The sequence below is a fragment of the Eretmochelys imbricata genome, chromosome 1 (genome assembly GCF_965152235.1).
Source record: "Eretmochelys imbricata isolate rEreImb1 chromosome 1, rEreImb1.hap1, whole genome shotgun sequence".
In the NCBI taxonomy this organism is placed as follows: Eukaryota; Metazoa; Chordata; order Testudines; family Cheloniidae; genus Eretmochelys; species Eretmochelys imbricata.
In genome coordinates this window covers 235,528,631-235,544,340 of record NC_135572.1, presented here as the reverse complement: position 1 = coordinate 235,544,340, position 15,710 = coordinate 235,528,631, and the positions used below count along the sequence as shown (strand labels likewise).

General features: G+C 42.2%; 1 protein-coding gene across 4 annotated transcripts in view; it reads left to right on the top strand.

Moving 5' to 3' along the window:
* Nucleotides 1-15,710, top strand: part of ARHGAP8 (Rho GTPase activating protein 8) — a 302,432-nt gene that overhangs the window by 109,034 nt on the left and 177,688 nt on the right. The window lies entirely within an intron of this gene.

Genomic DNA, 15,710 nt, shown 5'->3' with positions numbered 1-15,710 from the left:
GAATAAAGTGAAAATGACAAGATCTTTATTTCTGCAGCAGTTGCAGGAATCTGGAACACTTACTTCTGTCAATATCACCATGCCCAGCCTGTCTGCTTCTCCACTTTTGCTACATTGTGACTATGAGAGAGGCAGAGATTAAAACAAACATGTAACATTAAACCCTTCATGTACTAGCCTTTTCCAGGATACCAGCTACTTAGGAGAAAGTGTAAGGCCACATTTTTAGTGGGCTTCTAAAAATGTGACCAAACTATTTGTGGATGCATCTGTATACATGTGCAAAAAAAGGGTACTTGTATCTTCAAATGAGTAGTTAGACTTGTAGGGCCAGATCCCTAGCTGGCATACATCACTATAGCTTCCATAACCTTAAATTGGAGCTACACTGATTTACACCAGCTCAGAATCTGTCCTGTAATTCCTATTTTGCACATGCAAATGCAAGGAGCTGTGCACCAATATATGTGCTCCCAAATGTGTGTTGGCATACTCTGAGAGGCCTGTTGGTAACTTTTCCTGTAATGAATGGTCAGCTCCGGTAGGTTAAGATCTTTGGGAAAGAAGGGAAAGCTATTTTCTTCCTGCGTGTTCCAATCTGGAAAGGCATTACTCTGCTTCATCCAGCTCATTTTCTTTCTGTCTTTGGATCGTTGCAGACACAGGCACTGACTTTGTCCTTTCTGGGGGGGTGCTTGACCCTCGCTCTGCCCAAGGCCCCGCCCCCACTCCACCGCTTCCCCCAAGCCTCTCCCTGCCTCTTCCTGCCCCCACCCTGCTCTTCCCTCCCCATTCCACCCCATCCCCGTTCATCCCTCTCCTCCCAGCACCTCCTGCATGCAGCTAAACAACTGATCTGTGGCATGCGGGGAGGCAGTGGGAGGGTCTGATTGGTGGGGCCACCAGCGGGCACTGGGGAGAGGGGGAGGAGCTGATGGGGGCTGCCAGTAGGTGCTGAGCACCCACCATTTTTTTCCCCCGTGGGTGCTCAAGCCCTAGAGCACCTATGGTTGCAGAAGAACCCCAAGTATGAAAAACACATTTTAAGTGGATTAGGTTTAGCTCACTTATGGAGAAGAAGCCAAAATTAAGTTTTTGGCTTGGAGCTATTTTGTTGTTGCTGCTGAGAGTGTAGTTCCTAAAGGTTAAAAAATGTCAGTGTCATCTGCTTTGGATGAAAGTGAAATGAGTCAGCAAAAAGAAAACATAGAAGAAAGTAACTGAGAGTTTCTTTCCAGGCTGGGGAGCATGGACGAATGGTTAGAGGAGGGAACTGGGAGTCAGAACTCCTAGCTTCTTGACCCATCTCTGCTCCTGATTAGCGTGATGGGCAAATTCCTTTACCTCTCCGTATTTCAGTTTCTCCTTCTGTATAAATGATGCTTACAGTTCCTCGTAGATAAGTTATGAAGTTTAACTCATTTTTTAATGCCTTGCAATCCTTGATGGAAGGTGCTCTGGTTGAAATCTGGACCCTACTGAATTCAATGGCAAAACTCTCACTGACTTTTATAGGGCCAGGATTTTACCCAATGTGTGTGAAACTATTATTATTCCCTTTAAGATATGGCCTGCCCAGGTTTCCAGCCCTGCATTTCATTGGGCCAGATCATCAGGTGGTGTAATTCAGTGTAGCTCCACTGACTTCAACAGAGCTATGCTGATTTTCACCAGGTGTGGATCTGACCACTTATCTGGTATTGCACCCCCTCAATACATGTATAATTGTCATGCAGCTACATCAATGAAAGCAGTTAACAGCTTCATTCTCTCACCCATCAAGAGGGTTCAGTTCTTGAGCTCCTTCCTATCACTGATACCAGTAATCCTATCAGCCGTTGTTGATCTCCTGCCAATATTTACAGCATGGGTAAATAATTACACTCATGTTCTAGAAGAAACTAGAGATATATCATTAACTCGTTAGATATGCCAAGTGTTGTTCTTGGTTTCAGAGATTACAAAGGCAGAGAAGAATCTGTTTAATATATCGTGTTGTAGTGAAACCACTTGTGAACAATAGCCACTGAAAATTCTGTCTTTTCACAACCATCATGAGTTTCATTTTTATGGGTTTGTTATCATTAAACTTTTATGGGTGAGTGTTTAGAAGAGGGAATATTGAATATATTTAATATGTTTTTAGGGCCTGATTCAATGCCCGTTGATGTTGATAGAAGCCTTTCATTTGATTGCAGTGGACACTGTATCAGGCCCTCTGTCTTTTGCATTTCAGCACTGTATGAATGCAGAGTGTATAGAGGCACAAAAGGTTTGGTAATATACTCTGTGGCTTAGATAATGTTTTGACTTTTCAAATTTGGGGCCCAGTCCTGCAACCTTTAATCACATAAGTAACCCTTACCTATGAGAGTATGGCTTTAATAGCAGTACTCTTGTGAGTAAGGGTTGCAGGAGTCATTCTGGATGCATTTTCTTGGCTTTTAATTTTATACTAGAGATTTATATTGAGAAGCTAGATACCAATTCAACCAGATAAGAATAAATTCTTTGTGAAAAGCAAGTGGACAGTGAAAAATACATACACAGTTGCATACCTGTTCAGAGATCTGCATGGGGATTTAGTCTCATGATTCCCACTAACATGAACAGTATATTCAAGAACACCCCACTTTTGTTTCTCAACCAAGAGAGCAAGTTGTTCTGAGCATTGACTATGTACCTTGGAAATAATTTTCATTGGCACTAAAAATTATTTAATGGAAAAAAGTGTTTGTAAAAGGGAAATTCTCTGCGTCTGATTCGCCCCTGTGTTATTCCAGTTGTGTGTTGGTGTAACTGTTGAAATCAATGAAGTTACATGCTCAGAACAGAGATAACACAGCAGTGAATCAAGCCTTGTAATTTTAGACCATCATATGTCATTTTAACTACAGTGCCTTCCTCTTTTCTTACAATCAAATCCATCCCTATCACTTTGATTGACTGTTTATTTCACTCTTGTTATTTATGTGGTCCCAGAGTGTACATCACAGCTTGCATCGCCATAGCAGTGATATGCTAATAACCATGTCTGAATAACAGAAGTTTTTGCTGTAGATGTTGTTTTGGGTCTGCCTTGCAGGGTAAAACTGAAGACGAGACAGAAGACCATCTTTCTTTAACTGAATAGCAGCTGTTAATATCTCGTGTCTGTCTGTCAGGTAATCATTAAGTGTGTGTGAGTGTGCGTGTTATCTCTGTAGTTTCTGACAGTCATATTAGCCGGCTCTGTTAAGACTTTGCAGTCATTTCTGTATAAATATTCTCTCTCCCCCTCCTGGGATCTGCTGCCTTTCAAACCTATGTAAGGCAGGAAGTACTTATCTTCCTTACCTTCTTTCCTAGGTGGTTAAGGCAAGATAGGGGACTAGCTAACTCAGGAGATAGCAATGTTAGTCTGTATCAGCAAAAGCAATGTGGAGTCCCTGCCTTACCAAGTGGGGGGTCAGTGCTAACGAGGCCAATTCCATTAGGGTGGATGTGGCCCACTTGGTAAGGCAACTCCCATCTTTTCATGTGCTGTATATTTATACCTGCTTACTGTATTTTTCACTCCATGCATCTGATGAAGTGGGTTTTAGCCTACAAAAGCTTATACCCAGATAAATTTGTTAGTCTCTAAGGTGCCACAAGGACTCCTCGTTGTTTCTTCTGTATCCTGTTACTAGTCACTTCTAGGGCAACTGTTGAAATCTGGTGCAGGATGGTTGTAGACTGAAAGTTGTTAAAGCTGGTGGCACTAATTTGTGTATTTGGGCCTGATCCTGCAAACATTCCCGACCTAGTATTTTCTTCCTCTATCACATAGTCCCATTAATTTCAACAGTCTAAGACTGAGCCCCTCAGTGGCAGGATCAAGATGGAGATCAAGCACTGAAGAGTGAGTAACCTTTTCATGCCTAGACGTGGATCCTCTCCAGGGCAGGAGTGAGGCCTGTTGACAGGAGTAGTGTGAGGTGAAGCATGCACTGTTGCAACCTGTTGTTCTATGACAGGACTTTGTTCTCCAGGGCTGTCAATCCACCAATAGTCATGATTGCTATATTGACTTAAATAATGGAAAGCCTGGCTTTTGGTCCCATTGTTTCTCTGAGCTTTAGTTGAGAGTCGTCAGGTACCTGGGATATGATTCTCCTCTGCTTCAGCTCCTTTTCATCTGTGATGGATCTGCAATGGGCATTCTTCAAAGCATTACGAAATACACTGCATTCTTAGCCATCTTTCACATCCTCCTGTGACAAGACTGAGAGCCTGCCGTTGGAATTCCTGCTTGCTTTGCCCAAATGGATCTGGTAAAAGGCCATTTCAAAAAATGTCCTTTCAGTTTATTAAAAATGTATCTGGCAGTTGGTCATTGTTGAAATCTGAGACCATCTCCTTTTGCCGGTGCTTTCTTGTAAAAACTCTGTAGTCAACTAAAACATTAAAAGTTCAAGTAAGAGTCCTATAAATACTTAATCAATGGCTAATGTACACATCAGTGCATCTAAACGTGCAACCTATTGATGCCCAGTGATTGGAGGATACTGTAATAACAGAGCTTTAGTCCAGAGCTGCTGGTCCTTGGTACAATATGTAATTAAAATAGTCATTTAATAGTTTGTTTAAAAGGCAAGTGAGGGTAACTGAATGAAGAGTCCTCTTTGGACCAAGATGTGGATACAAGACTACAGGACACTTTTAGGAAATGATGTCCCTTTATAAATATAAGCCAAAAAGTTAGTTGTTATTGATCAGCCATGACCATTTGAAATTTAAAAGTGCTTCACTAATATTTTCATTAATAAACATTAATAAACCTCAGTGTGGGGTTGAGGGAGGATCCAAGGAGCAGCTGTGTAGGCAGCCTGGGAAAGAAGCCAGGAAATCAGGGGGAGCCAGGAGCTGAGACGTGGTGCGAGGTAGCTGGGATGAGCAAGGGGCTAGTGGATGGAACCCAGGAAGTAGCCGGTGGGGTTAGGAAGGTGAGACCCAAGACGTGAGGGGGGGTGGGGGGGCAGACAAGAGCTGAGCACGAGTGTGACGAAGCCAGGAGGAGCAAGGGAAAGGAGCCGGTAGACATTCTGGTCAGTGTGTGTTATGCATCTCACTCAGATGTGCCATAGAGGATGAGGATCTATCACAGCTCTCACTTTGAGAGCCTGGCTGTTAGTTCAAGTGGTACATTCAATCCCCAGTTCAGTCCCCGGTGTTAGCAGAGATGGTGGCTGTCACTTAATTTTTAGGGTCCATCAGTTTCTGATCAGTGTATCCTGTTAATGCTAAAGGCCCCCGCGTCGGTGAATCAGGATTTTTACCGTTCCTTTCAATATATCTGCCCAGGCAATACCATGCCTATGAGGAGTATCTGAGGTGAAGCTTGGACCTTTTGTGCTCCATTACTTGGGCCAAAAAAGCACAACATGAGCTAGGTGAGAAGTGTTGGGGGATGAGACACTTGTTTATATTTCCTTGTTTTGGCCTAGACAGATGTAACTGAGTTATGTATGTGGAGTGAAGAACAGTAGACAGTGGTCTCCCATTTAGGATGTGGGTTATTATGGGGTCATTCAAAAGAAAGCAGCAAAGCATATTAATCATACTGAGGCACACTGGCTAAAAACTTTTATTCCGAAGTATAGAGGGGATTGATTATGGAGGCACAGAGCGATGTGTGGTGAGGAGAGAATAGAGCCTAGGGTTTGATTTTATGCTTGGTGGAGAGAACGAATTGTGTGTGGGGATTTGTTTGAGGAGGGATATTGTGCAGTGACAAATAGGAGTGAAATGAGGACTGTGCAATAAGATGATCCACATTGTGGATCCCCGTGCTTGGAATGGCCTGGCTCACTGAGGCAGTAATTCACAAAAAGGAACCATATGGGGGCTGGTGCAGCAAACTCCACTTCTCAGAACCACTCAGTACTTTTAGTTAGTGCTGACACTCTTGGGGGTGGGTTTACAACACCAGTGCCTTCCCCTCACAAGGGAAATACTTAGGCCTTTGTCTCTCTTCATAAAACAAGTTCCCTAATACAGAAAATGATTAATCCCCTTTTTCAGGGGATGTAGCAGTCCCTTTCCCTCAGGTGTTAAACAGCATAACCCTTGTCCACTGGATAAGAAAAGCTACAACTGGTCCCTTTTTACACAGAGTAAATAGTGCACAATAAAATAAACCATCTTCCTTTTTGTCACTCTGCAGGGTTTTGCAGATCAGCTCCCCTCAGAGAAGAGATTCTGTGTGTGCTCACTAGAACACCGCCTACAGCTCTCTGTCTTCTTTCATCCTTTAACAAGCCCCAGGTGATTGGCAACTCCCAGGCATGCCTTCCCCATGCAGACTTTATGGCTGGGGTTTTCAAAGGAGCCTAAGGAAATTAGGTGCCTGGCTCCCATTGAAATATGATGCCTGATTCCCTTAGGCTCTGTTGAAAATCCCATCCTGAGCCCCTCCCTGCTGGGCTGGGGATGGGGCACATACATTGTTTATTTCTCACATTTTGTCTTGACTAGGAATATTGAAACTTGGGTGAAGCTAAGAACTTGTCTCACAGTCTTCTTTTCTAGCACATCACTTTTGGCAGCTGGGATGCTATTGGGTCATCTTTTTAATTTCTTTGTTTCGTAATTTAAATAGGTTTTTTTCTTACAGTAAGAAATGAGTAGGGAAAGAATGGAGAAAAGAGAGGTAAACAAAAATTACAATACAGTTACACATGGTCGGATTCTGCCATCCTTACTCAGGGCTTGTCTTCACTACAGTGCTACATTGGCGCAGCACGTCTTCACCAGGAGACACTCTACCCTCGAAGTAATTACTCCACCTCAATGAGAGTGTAGCCAGTGCTATAAGTCGATATAACTTACAGCCCTCAGGGAGTTGCTTTTTCACCCCCCTGAGCAATGTAAGTTACATCGACGTAAGCAATAGTGTAGACAAGTCCTCACGCTGAGTACCACCTTACTCCATGCGTAATGCCACAGATTTCGACGGGACTGCTCAAGAAGTAAGGTGCTACCCATTGTCATTCAGGGTGTCAGAAGCTGGCCTTTTACAAACATAAAGGAATACTGCGTAGTTTAAAAAAAAAAAAAAACAAGTAGAAATAAATGTCTTGATTAAGATTGGTTGGTTGCCATGGTAAAAAATAAGGGAAAGTCATGACTTCGATTTTTTTTAATGAAAAATCACAGAATCCATTTAATAAATATCAAGTTCATGGCATAGTTACAAGTCATATATCCTTTATTTTACTATAAAATTGCTTTAAACTATTTAATACTATTCAAATAGTAGTTCAAAACCATTAAATGAGCCCAGCTTCTTCATATTGGACACACAGAGAGCTAAATTTATAGAAGAACCTTAGGCCAATTCAGGAAGGCATTTAAGCCTGTGATCACATTTGAATTTAGGAACATGCTTACATGCCTTCCTGAATCGGGGCTGTAATTGTGACCGTTTCAGAACTTAGACGTTATACAGATCTAAAACCAAGCATAATAAATCCTTAAATCTTCGGTCACCCTTCTGAGTACATCTGTGCATTATATTCTCCAGCTTTACTTACTCACACAGTCCATGGTAGTAAATCCATGTGTCGCTTTTTCAGTTCTTTAAAATGGATCAGTTTCTACCTTCTGCCTGTGAATTCCTGTTGATTTTGATCGTAGTTGTGCTTCCCAAAGAAATAATTTGCTTTTCCTTTCCTCTGTGTTTTGCAAATGAAGGCCTCATATACTCTTATAAACTCAATGGTTGGTAGTTAATCCACTGGATTTATACCAGTTGACACACAAACTGCCACACTAGCCATGCTTAACTGTGTTCTACGGGTCTGCCGTTCTTACTCTGGACAGTTTCTCCACGGTGCTAACTGGCTGTTCGCTCCACCCCCCTCTTGTCTCCTCCCTCACAGTCTCTTCTCTTCCCGTGACTCCACCCATCTTCCTCTTATTCCCACACGCTTTTCCTCCCTCCCTTCAGTATCCTCTCTCCCTTCCCTCTCAGTTTAGTTAATTGTCTCCCAACAAAATCCCACCCAAAAGACTGAAAAACACCCAAACAAAATGAGAATAAGTATCTTGGCACTAACATGGGAGACACAAACCATGACCATGTTCACTCTGCTTGTGTATCATGTCTAGAACTGGTCAGAAATTTTCTGACAATGTTTTTCCATCAGATACCTGCCTGGTCATCTCCTAGGCTCCTCCAGGCTACTGGCTCCTTAGCATCCTGGACTCCCAGCTTACATACTCCCAGCTGCAGGGCAGCCTGCCAGGCTCTCTGGGGCAGGGACTGTCTCTTTCTTACTTGGTGTTTGTACAGCCCCTAGCTTATGGGGACCCAGATCTCGGTTGCGGTCCCTAGGCCCTGTCATAATAGAAATAACAAAAAGTTCTCTGTAACTTCTGGGGAAGGTGCAATTAATGATTTAATCTAAAGTAGTGAAGTATGGATTTTGATAATGTTATTAAACTTTGAAAGATGTGACTCTTTCCTTGATGCTGAGTACAGATCTTTTCCACTTTCAGTATCATCCATATCTTCAGGAATTAAATCTCCATCATCCATCCTTCAAAAGATGATTGAGAATCTGACCTGAGTTTATCAGAGTAATCCCACTGAAGATGCCAGAATTACTTTTGGATTTCACAATGGTGTAACACAGATCAGGATTTGGCCCAGTATGAATGCTCCCTCTTTTTCTTCAGAAATTTTAGCATGTTTGCCTCTGTATGACATTACAATATCTTGGTCCTCAAACTGAGAAACAGAGACCTTTGAAAGGAATTAAATAGATGCATCTTACACTCAAAGACGCACAAAACTCTCCAGATAAATGAGACTGGGTTCATGAAAAGTAACAATTATGTTTTAAAGAAAGATGTTTGCATAGTTGCAGAGCAAATACTGCATTAAAGAGCAGATCAAAGCTACTGTTTTACTGATGATGATCAGCATTTTAGTCTCTCTCTCTAATGCATGGAGCACCAGCCTGTAATATTATTGCCCACTGGATAAAGCAGGCCAGTTTTTAGCATCAGGATCTATCTTTTGTTTTATTCTCATGCATTGATGTGATACACAGCATGGCATAACATGGTAGCTGGAAGAATTAAAAGATGCCAATCCAGGTACGTACTCTCAAGAACCAGAAACGTACACCATACCTGGTTATTTTGGTGAATATTAAACCATGCTGAGAGGCACTGTGAACACAGCAGTTGCCTGATATTTCAGTAATAAAGCAAAGAGAGTTCAGAGACATCATCTGATCTAATGGGATTATGGAAGACCTCTCATCACGGTTTTTCTTATGTCTTAAACTAGCCTACTGCATGCTGTAGTACATGCCTGCAGCCATACCACTTCTGGGCTGTGATCTTGTCAGCTCTCAAAAGCTAAGCAGGGATAGGTTTCAGTAGGACTTAAATAGGAGTTGGACTCGTAGGTGAGATGTAAAACTGCTGTTGTGACCATTGTGGTCATTGGAGAGTGCTCTGAATTTTTTGCAAAAGAAAGCTTGTGAACCTGCAGTGTTACTAACCAAACCGCAATCTGGATTATTGCATCTTGCCTAACTAGATTCCCCCTCCATTTATAGTTAGATACCTGTGGGCTGATACTCCACTGGTGTAAACTGTAGCTATGACAATTTACACCCACAGAAGATCTGTCTCCTCTTCACTTTCTGTCTTAAACTGTTCTCCTTTGTTGCTTTGTGCTGTTACACAGCCGCTGCTCCCTGTCCCAGAGGTAGTTGCGTTTCAATGCTGCCTGAAGCCATTCCAGTATGTAGCAATCTCTGCAAAGCACTCTGAGATCTCACTGTTTGAAAATGGCTAAATATAAATATAAGAGATTCTCACCACGTTGCCAACTTTCATGATTTTATCATGAGTGTTGTAATATTTGATGTTTTCTTGAACCCCAAGCTCCTGGAGTCAAGTCATTACATGAGAATCTCAGTTTTCAAACATATAAAATAGTAAGGTTCTAGCTCTCTTGAAAGTGTGGCCCAAATGTACCCTAAAAGCTAAAAACCCAGAAGGGAAGAAAAAAAACCCCAAATATATCATTTGGCTTAAAAATCATGAAGGTTTTTTCATCTCTTGATATTGGGGACAAGGAGGGTCTGACTCAAGATTTTTCAGTGCTTGTGGTGGACAATACTGCTAACACAGTTTTTAGTCAACTCAGAATTAACAGCAGACATCAACATATCTATATAAACTGCACTATACACACTTCATTTAAAAGAAGAGAATGTTCTTCACATGTGGTATTTCCATTCTCCTCAAAGAAGTGACTTCATTGAGGTGCCTTTGCCTGCTCTCTCCCCTCGTCTCCTGTGTGTCCCCCTGGAAGGCTGTAGACATCAGGCTGCACAGGATATTTAATATTGTTCGTTCTTTTTATTTCAGTCGTGCTTAGAGATCCCAACCACGATGGGTCCTGTTGTTCTAGGCATGATACAAATACACAGTGTGAGACAGACTCTGTTGTGAAGAAGAGCTTGCAATCTAAACAGACAAGATAGGTAAAGGGTGGGAGAAAGTTAGTCTTATTCCATTTTACAGATGAGGAACTGAGGCAACAAGAGATCCATTGATTGCCCAAGGTCACAAAGGAAGTCTGTAGCAGAGCCCGGGATTGAATCCGAGCCCTGGTTCTGTGCTTTAACTAGAAGACCATCTATCCTCCCTCTCAGTACCCTTTACTGGCACCAGCAATGCAACTCCTTAGCAGGTTTTTGCAGTCTTGAGCTGGTAGTTTCAACATTTTGTTGGGCTCTCTCTCTCTTGAATATTCTAGGAGTTAGGTGTCTGGATTTTCATTTTCCCACATATATTAGTAAGACAAGTGTAACTTATCTCTGGAAGTAAAGGACCCCAGACATGGCTCAATGTCCAGGATAAGAACATGCATAGTCAAATGGATACATTACCTGTTTCAGTGGATCAGCTGAGAGTACACTGACTATAGATCTATACTGTGGTCACCTATCCAGACATTAAAATATACAATATGGACTTCCCCACATATAACTAAATATAAACCAAATCCCTCCAACCTTCAGCCCACTACAAAAGCCAGAGGAAATTGTTGGTCTTCATAGTTTTTCCAGAAGGTTAAACAATATAGAACAGCCAGCTGTCCCCTAGAAGCCACAAGGATCAGCACAGAGATGGCTCAGCCACTTTCCTCCTCAGGTGCCAGAGTGAGACTGAGGATCTTGTGTTTAGGTGACCCTTATGAAATGAGTTGGGTCCTCTGCAGACAGTTTTCAGTGGACAAATGTCACCTGACCAACTGTATGCAACAGAAGTTAGTCCAATAAAAGATATTACCTCACCCACCTGACCAACTGACAGTAATTGCAAGCCTTGCTGGCAGACTCAGAGAGTCTGAAAGTACCATGGTGTCAGAAAGCAAGAGATGGAGGGTCTGGTCTAGTGGTTGGAGCAGTGGAAGCCTTGCCTAGTGGTCAGTGTGGTGGCAGCTAGAACAGAAACTGGAGACATACTCAGGAGCAGGAAAGCAAAAGTAGGGCTGGGAGCTAGGCTAGAGCAGGCTAAAACCTGTGGAGTCTGTCTCCACTGTCAGGCAGGGGAGAGTTCAAAGTTATGAAGTGATGCTGTGCAGACTGAGCTGCTGTTCTCCTTTGAGGCTTGTGTATCTGTCCTGAGAGTCACCAGACCAGCTCTTAGCTTGTGGATTGGCTGCAGCCTAGCTCAAAAATGACTCCTCGCCGCATGTGGCTTAATCAGGCTCTAGTTCAGGGACAACTCATCCCCACACACATGGATACTGCAACACCCCCTCTCACACTGAGGAGGTTCCCTCCAACACATACAGGTATATTGGTGGTCCAGGGCACATGCTTATGCATGGTGCTGTGCCTGTTCTTTGGATAAATACAGGGCTCTGGAGCATTCAATCTGGCACTTATTCACACACCAAAAATAAATAGTTTTACGAATTCATCGTATAGCCTGAAGTCCATCATACTTCTGGTATTGAGAGAGGCTACATACAAATTGCACCACGGAAAATAGTGTATATATAGTCTGCTATTTAATCTCTAAAGGCACAATCCCCTCTCAGAGAATTCAGGAAGTTCTGTAACAATAGTTTGGGAAGGAAGGATCCTGCAGGTGGTAACAATGTATTTGTGCCAAGAGACAAAATAAAAGAAAGGTCATCACATCTCCAGAGGGAGCCAGATGCTCTTTGGCTATGCAAAAAGTATTGAAAAATGTCTGACGACTGAATACAGAGCTGAGGGCTAAGACTAATTGCTGCCTATGTAAACAGCTGGAGTTTTAACCTCATTCAAAGGTAACGGCACTTTGAGGTCTCCATGCTTGAAAAGTGGGGATGCAAATAAACTAAAGTAAAAATGAGGGCTGGAGATTAATGTCCTTCTAGTTCTTGCAAGTGAAAGAAGGAACTTTGTGACTGAACTGGCGGTGAAATTGAACTGTCAGATACTGTTGTGAAAGGGCTTGTGGGAGGAGAGAAGATCTCATAGTACTAGTGAACTGATATTTTTCAAGTGCTTTTTACAACAGCAGGCAGAATCCTTCTCCAATCCCAGGGGAGAGTAGCAGTGCTATGACAGAGTTGTAGGGCTGCTACTCTCCCCCAGGATTGGAGAATAATTGCTAATGGCTCAGATACCTCCTCAGTCAGCTCCTACTCAGGAGGTACTGAGGAGATATCTGAGCCATTAGCGATTATCTTCAAAAAGTCATGGAAGACGGCAGAGATTCCAGAGGACTGGAAAAGGGCAAATATAGTGTCCATCTATTAAAAGGGAAATAAGGACAACCTTAAACAATCAATTTGCAAACATCTAGAAGATAATAAGGTGATAAGTAACAGGATGGATTTGTCAAGAACAAATTGTGTCAAACCAACCAAATAGTTTTCTATTGACAGGGTAGCAAGTCTTGTGGACAGGGGGAAGTTGTAGATGTGGTATATCTTGACTTTAGTAAGATTTTTGATACTGTCTTGCATGATCGTCTCATAAACAAACTACTATAAGGTGGGTGCATATGACTGGTTAGAAAACCGTTCCCAGAGAGTAGTTATCAGTGGTTCACCATCAAGCTGGAAGGGCATAATGAATGGGGTCCTGCAGGGATCAGTTCTGGGTCCAGTTCTGTTCAATATCTTCATCAGTGATTTAGATAATGGCATAGAGAGTACACTTTTAAAATGTGTGGACGATACCAAGCTTGGAGGGGTTGAAAGTGCTTTGGAGCAGTAGTTTTCAACCAGGGGTACACGTACTCTGGGGCTACTTAGAGGTCTTCCGGGGTTATATCAACTCATCTAGCTATTTGCCTAGTTTTACAACAGGCTACATAAAAAAGTACTAGCCAAGTCAGTACAAACTATAATTTCATACAGACAATGATTTGTTTATACTGCTCTGTATACTACACACTGAAATGTAAGTACAATATTTATATTCCAATTGATTTATTTTATAATTAGATGGTAAATATGATAAAGTCAGCAATTTTTCAGTAAGTGTGCTGTGACACTTTTGTATTTTTATGTCTGATTTTGTAAGCAAGTAGTTTTTAAGTGAGGTGAAACTTGGGGTTCAGAAGACAAATCAGATCCCTGAAAGAGGTAGAGTAGTCTGGAAAGGTTGAGAGTCACTGACCTAGACCATCCCTGACAGGTATTTGTCCAATCTGTTCTTTAAAACTTCCAGTGATGGAGATTCCACAACCTCCCTTGATAACCTGTTCCAGTGCTTACCTAGCCTTGTAGTCAGAAAGTTTTCATAATACCTAACCTAACGTTTGTGTTGTTCCTCTCTCTCTCTCTCATTATAGCTTTTTGAGTGTTTTTCCTCTTATTTTCTGTCTGCTCAGATATCCACATAATTGGTTGAATAGTGTAAAAAAGAGATTTGCAAATGTACATGATGAGTTCATTCTGATGTTACTCATGAGGTCACATTATGAGTTTTCAGATTGCTGGTGGACTCTGTTGTAGTTAGTAAAATGACTCTGAATCCTGATAGCTTCACAGAATTTAGCCCGACTGGATATTTAACGAGAAATTCATCTCAGAAGTTTATTCTTTATGGGCCTTCTCTAAAACCCACTGAATAGGGATGCAGCCCTATTTGCTCTTGATTAGTCGTCATTTATTATTTTCCATTTAAAAACTTTCAATCATCCAGTCAGGGAGCAGAGGTAATACCATGTGACTTCAGTTATTAATCACACAGTACAAATAGCAGAGTTGAAGTGAACCATTCACAGACATTTTTACAGGCTGAAATTTGTTCTCAGAAGCTATTTGTTGAATATTGACAGATAACAAATACATCTACAAAAATGGGGGATCATTTCATGAACAAGAAAGAGTATCCATTGTGTAATTTGGGAGTTCTCAAACTTCATTGCTCCATGACCCCCTTCTGACAACAAAAATTACTCCATGACCCCACAAGCGGGGACCGAAGCCTGAGCCCGCCCCAGCCCCGCCACCTGGCTCGGGGTGGGGCGGGGGTTGAACGAAAGAGCTTCAGTCCCGGGTGTGGGGCCTGTAAACTGAGCACCATCACCAAGGCTGAAGCTTTTGGGCTTTGGCTTCAGCCCCAGGTGGTGGGGCTCGGGCTTCATCTTCAGCTCCCGGCCCCAGCAAGTTTAATACCAGCCCTGACGACCCCATTAAAACGGGGTCGCGACCCACTTTGGGATCCCGATGCACAGTTTGAGAACCACGGGTAATTTATTCAGAGTTAATAGTTCAATCTGCATGTTTTTGTTTCCTTGTTTTCCTTTGAGAACACTTTTTGTTGATGTTTTTATGATTATTTCAGGTTACACCAGAGACACACACTGTAATACTGGATTGATTTCTGAAATCTTTACTCAGGCAAAACTTGCATTGGCTTAAAAGTTTATGCTAGAAGACCTCGATCCTGCCATGAGATCTGTGTGGGCACAACCCTATGCCCATGTGGAACCCCAATGAAGTCAGGGAGTGGGCCTCCACACAGATGTAGTTGTAAGGTCAAGAGCTAAGAGTGAAATTCACCTTTCTGCACAAAGCCTCTGCCACAGATGTAAATTTCAGCCTGACTGACTTGAATGGGAGTTTTGCCTCAACAGTAACAAGATTTGGGGGAAGGGGAAGTGCATGGAAGACTAGAAACAACACTTTCTTACAAGTATTTTTGATGAAAATCATAAAAATCTTTGACTATGTATTTTAACAGGTTCTGTGTTTTACTTTTTTGTCTTAGGCGTCACATTCCTGTTTGTGTTGCTTTAGATGACAGGGACACCTTGTGGTACTGGCCACTCAAGCAGCATCTCCAAGGGTTTACTAAGCATTCAGTCAGTTGGTGCTTGTAGGTCACAATTTAAAAAAAAAATACAGTGACAGTTTTAATCATGATCCACAGTGTCTGTTCTTCAGCCTTGGTTTCTGAGAGACTATAGGTCTGATTCTCAAACTGCAGAATGTGAGCAGCTCCCATTGAAGCCAGTGGCTGTAGAGTCAGAACTCCCATGTAACAAATGCATCAGCTAGTTTGTCAAAACCCTGATGTATGAATTTTGGTGCAATATTTGCAGTATGTGAAGCTATCAGTGAGTGTTACAAATTTTGAGGGCATCAGACGTCTTTTACGAGATGCTCTGCAACCACGTAGGTTTGGGCCCTTGTTTAGAATCCG